Source organism: Giraffa tippelskirchi, chromosome 5 (assembly GCF_054371585.1).
Source record: "Giraffa tippelskirchi isolate mGirTip1 chromosome 5, T2T-mGirTip1v1.2.pri, whole genome shotgun sequence".
NCBI classification, from domain to species: Eukaryota; Metazoa; Chordata; class Mammalia; order Artiodactyla; family Giraffidae; genus Giraffa; species Giraffa tippelskirchi.
In genome coordinates, this window is record NC_137279.1 from 122,602,019 (window position 1) to 122,608,018 (window position 6,000).

Genomic DNA, 6,000 nt, shown 5'->3' on the forward strand with positions numbered 1-6,000 from the left:
AAGAAAAGAAATGATTTTACAGTGAAGAAACATGTCAGTTACTACCTCAGGCAGGCAATCAAAGCTATTATCAATAGTCATACATTGTGTTTATAGCATGTATCTTTGATATAATGTGATGAAAATGGCACTTTACTTCATCTTCCCAAAACCCATAAACCCAATATAATTATGAGAAAATTATCAAACAAGTCTCCAGTGAGAGACACTCCATAAAATACCTGATCTGCTGCTGCTGCTGCTAAGTCGCTTCAGTCGTGTCCGACTCTGTGCGACCCCATAGACGGCAGCCAAAATACCTGATCAGTACTTTTCAAAGATACCAAGATCATCAAAAAAAAGGCGAGTGTGAAAAATAATCACAGTCAAGAGGAAATGGGACAAGTAAATGTAGTATGATATCCTGGAAGGGCTTTAAAACAGAACAAGGATAAAGGACAGGGAAGCCTGGCATGCTGCCGTTCATGGGGTCTCAAAGAGTCAGACATGACTGAGTGACTGAACAACAACAGAGAATATTAGGTAAGAACTAAGAAAATCAGAATAAAGTGCAGAGTTTAGTTAATAATGCGTGACTATTGGTTCACTAACTGTGAAAAATGAGCCATAGAAAGGCAAAATGTTAATAAGAGAGAAAACTGGGTTTAGGTATTCAGGAACTCTTCTTATACCATCTTCACAACTTTTCTGTAAACCTAAATATTTTGAAACAAAGTTTATTTTAAAATAATACTGATTGAAAAAAAAAATACAGCTATTCTCAGAGTTTTGCCAAACTACCTGAAAGTCACAGACAGAGATAGATACAAAGTCCACATTCCCTGACACAACATTGTAAAGCAATTATACTTCAGTAAAAACAAGCACCCAAAAACACAAATTCCATATTTTTTACTATCCAGACTTCAACTCCATCTATTGTCTGCTACTATTTATTCATAAATATGCCTAACATCTATTTGGCAGCCTCTCTATAAATATTAGTTTATATATCAATTAAGAACTAGAGATATTTGATTTTAAAAAAAGAGGGATATTGAAGAGAAATAGCTTCATGCTTCTTTAAAAGAACAGAGCTTACTGGGGAGGCTTTAATGTGATAACTCTGACTGAGGGATGGGGCTGCAGGGGTTTAGCCATGGTGGCCATTGCTGGCCCAGAATGGAAGGCCAATCTGGTAGGAGATAACGCGATACTCCCAAAATAGCAAGGGAAGAGACAACAAGAGGTAAGGCAGACATTCTTCTCCTTCCTCCTGCTCTGCACCTAGAGAAAAATATGAAGGCAAACCTCAGTCCTGACATGATAAAAGTAATTAGTAGGCTTGTCATAACAGCAGGCATGAAGACACGAGGATCAAATAAAAATCTGATTACCAGTGGAAATAGAAGATTAAGATCAGACATTGGGACAAAGCAGAAACCTGGGTTTATTTAGCAAACATTTAGCACTTACGTATCAGACAATACTAAAGCACTTCTGAAGTACTAATTCATGGAATCCTCATAAAAAAGACAATTTTTACCATTATTTCATCCTTAATGATTATACTTAATGAAAATACTTAATTCATAATAGGCCCTCAGTAATTTTTTTTTTTTAAGGAAGGAGAGGAACAACAGGAGAGGAGGGGGGAAAAAGAGGGAGAGACAAGAAGGAGGAAGGAATGGATCACTACTCCTAAAAGTCTAGGTTGAATCTACCTAAATATCTGGTGTAGATCTGGATTGGTTCCAGGAAATGAAAAGGAGCAGAGAATATAAGTGGGGAGATAAAGAAGTTTAAACTATCTTTGAGGAGGGGATAGAGAAGATAACAGTAAAATGATTAACATTTAATGATCACTCACTGTGTGTCAGCGCTGCACATGTATAAGCCTATGTGATCCCCACAAATCACCTTTATCATTAATATTATTATCCCTCATTTTGCATATAGGGAAAGTATAACAATAACTTACTTGAGGTGACAGATAGTAAGGTCTAAAGTTGAAACTCAAATCTGAGTTAGATTCTCTGCTCTTAGCCACAAGGCTAAAAGCTGACAGAGCCCGACAAAGTAGAAAAAAAGTGGACCCCTCTTTTAAGAGATCGTTGCTGTGCTGCTTTTAAGCAATCAGGGCTGCTTATTAGTGTAAGAAGCACATTCTACAGAGTCAATATAGTCAGCTATTGTGAAAACAAGTCAGAAACTGGTAGACAAAGACCTAGGTTGGAGGGAGTGTTGGAGAGTGGAGAGGGTAAGATAAAAAACCTTGACATTTACATCATTATAATTTTATAAATTATAAAATCTATTAAAATTATATCTAAATTATAAAATTATAAAAATAAAATATAATATTATAAAATTATTCTAACTTTTTTTGGGGGGTTTTCAACTATTACCATCATCTGAAGGGGGAATACCTTTGTAACAGTAAAATATTAACTAATCTCAAACTGATGAAATCAAAATACCGTATAATATGGTAACACCTTTAAGCAAGAACCAAAGCATCTTCATTTTTAGGCACTTTGTTCAAATGGCTCCATATTCAAGGGTCTCAGAGACATACTGAGAGCAGAGTCACAAAGCTCAGGAGATGGCCTGTGTCTTGACTTCTTGTATCCTTGTCTTTGAACTTCAAATTTCCCAATGTTTGTTTTAGTCCCAAAGCCAAATGGAATTGTACTGTCTCAGAATCTGTTCTCTGACCTGAAATGTCAAATTAGTTTCCAATCACTATTAAAAATTGCTGCCTGGGTTGCTCAGTTAAGACTGTGAAGCTGCTTCCAGTGGGAAAGAATCCAGTGATCGATTAGCAATGTCTGCCACAATTACTGGGGGGCACATTGTGGGAAAATGTGCCATATTTGGTATCTATAGCCCCTTGAGGCTTCTATTTCTAGCACAGCCTATTTAGGACTCTCTTCATGTGCTTTCCACCCACCCACACTGAAAGGAGCAGATAGGTTAATCAACCCTCCATAAGCCTAGAAACTTGCTCTTCCATGCATATTCCCAGGGGTTGGGGTGGGGGACATTTCACAGCTGTTAAAGTGAAAATGTTAGTTACTTCAGTTGTGTTCAGCTCTGTGTGACCCTATGGGCTGCAACTCGCCAGCCTCCTCTGTCCATGGGATTCTCCAGGCAAGAATACTGAAGTGGGTTGCCATGCCCTCCTCCAGAGGATCTTCCTGGCCCAGGGATTGAACCTACATCTCTTTCATTACCTGCATTGGCAGATGGGTTCTTTACCATGAGCGCCACCTGAGAAGCCCTCTCACAGCTGTAGAAGGAATCAAATTTGAACACAGCTCCTTCCAGCTCTGAGCTGGCAACTCTCACTCACATTTGCTTCTCCCCGTGTGATAAGCCTACTTCCAGATCTACCAAGAGTATCCTGGGACATTGGCCTGGGAAGTCGCCTGACTCTTGCTATCCTTGCCCTAAATATATAAGCCAAGACATTCCTAAAGGCAGCATTATGACAAACCATTCTTGGTCCATTTTGCCCAATTTTATCTCCCACACCCCTAGTTTTCATGGCAGATGGTACTAATCCATCACTGAATCACTTCTCACCAAGACTGTGTGCAGCTTCAGAATCAGCTTAACTCAGCCACCCAGAGTGGATAGGGAAGGAGCAATCCAGTCATGGTTAGGAATCAGAGGGGTGTGTCTCCCCACCACCAGAGGAACAAAAATCTATGAGGACTCAGATTCGCTCTAATGACATTGTGTCTGCTCAGGGAGAGAAAAACTTAATTATAGAGCCAAAGAGGACCAAAGCCAGTATATTCTGAGTCATAGCCAGGGCTGAATATAGACAAAATTATGAAGAAGACTAAGTTAAGTTTTTTTTGATGAAGAATAGTTGATTTACAATGTGTCAGGTATACAGCAAAGTGATACATACGTGTGTGTATGTGTGTTAGTTGCTCAGTTGTGTCCGAGTCTTTGTGATCCCATGGACTGTAATCTGCCAGGTTCCTCGGTCCATAGAATTCTCTAGGCAAGAATACTGGAGTGGGTAGCCATTCCCTTCTCCAGGGGCTCTCCCCGACGCAGGGATCGATCCCATCTCTCTCATATTGTGGGCAAATTCTTTACATATATATATATAATATATATACATATATATATACACATATATATGTGTGTGTGTGTGTGTGTGTATTCAGATCCTTTTCCATTATAGGTCACTACAAGATATTAAATATATAGTTCCCTGTGCTATACAGTAGGATTGTGTTTATCTATTTTCTATATAGTAGTATGTATCTGTTAATTCCAAACTCCTAATTTATATATTCCAACCCTTTTCCCTTTGGTAACCATAAGTTTCTTCTGTGAGTCTATTTCTGTTTTGTGAATAAGTTCATTTGTATCATTTTTTTAGATTCCATATAAAAGTGATAGACTAAATACAGTTTTAAATCTCCTTCCTTTTTAAATTTCTTCACAATTTAACTGGCCTAGAGTCCCTCACCACAGTCTTCCCTCCTGCTAAAATTTTTTTTCCCTCTAATGACTTCTTCCACCTCAAACTCAGCAATTTACTGCCTTCAAAACTAAGCTCTCAGTTCGAGTACATCTTAAGTGTTTAGATGCTGACTCTCTGATCCGAGAGGGGAAAGTATCAAGAAAAAACTGACCATTAATGATAAGGAGTTCTTTCCAATAGGTAATAAAATATATTGAAGCTTGTGACATAGTGCAAGATCATGACTACTTGGATGAAACTTACATGCAGTGGGCATGAAATAGTTAAATAGCAAGTCTCAGCTAGGTGGCACTGTGTTTTAAATAGTTTTAAACCCAACTACAATAAGCCTGAGGGAAAGCTTGCTACACAGAAATGGCTTCCAAGGAGAAATTAATCAAGCTATATGTGTGCTAAGACGTTTCCGCTGTGACCAACTCTGTGTGACCCCATGGGCAGAAGCCTGCCAGGTTCCTCTATCCATGGTATTCTCCAGACAAGAATACTGGAGTGGATTGCTATGCCCTCTTCCAGGGGATCTTCTCCACCCACGGATCGAACTCATGTCTCTTACATCTCCTGCATTGGCAGGCAGGTTCTTTACCACTAGCGTCACTTAGGATGCCCATTCAAGCTATAGTATGAAGTGTTAGTCACTCAGTTGTGTCCGACTCTATGTGACCCCACAGACTGTAGCCTGCCAGGCTCCTCTCACATGAAATTCTCCAGACAAAAATACTGAAATGGGTAGCCATTCCCTTCTCCAGGGGATCTTCCCAAGTCAGGGATCGAACCCAGGTCTCCTGAACTGCAGGCAGGTTCCTTATCATCTGAGCTACCAAGGAAGCTGTCACCATAAAAACAAGTGAACTTTTAAGGACATAAGGTGATCAGACTTGGAAAACTAAAATACAGATGCCAGTTAGCTTTGAGTCTCAGACAAGTAATGGATAATTTTGTTCGTAGCATCATTACTAACAAAGCTATTGGAGATGATGGAATTCCACTTGAGCTATTTCAAATCCTAATAGATGATGCTGTGAAAGTGCTGCACTCAATATGCCAGCAAATTTGGAAAACTCAGCAGTGGCCACAGGACTGGAAAAGGTCAGTTTACATTCCAATCCCAAAGAAAGGCAATGCCAAAGAATGTTCAAAGTACTGCACAATTGCCCTCATCTCACACGCTAACAAAGTAATACTCAAAATTCTCCAAGCCAGGCTGCAACAGTACGTGAACCGTGAACTTCCAGATGTTCAAGCTGGATTTAGAAAAGGCAGAAGAACCAGAGATCAAATTGCCAAAATCTTCTGGATCATCGAAAAAGCAAGAGAATTTCAGAAAAACATCTACTTCTGCTTTGTTGATTATGCCAAAGCCTTTGACTGTGTGGATCACAACAAACTGTGGAAAATTAAAGAGATGGAAATACCAGACCACCTGACCTGCCTCCTGAGAAATTTGTATGCAGATCAAGAAGCAACAGTTAGAACTGGACATGGAACAAAGGACTGGTTCCTAATAGGGAAAG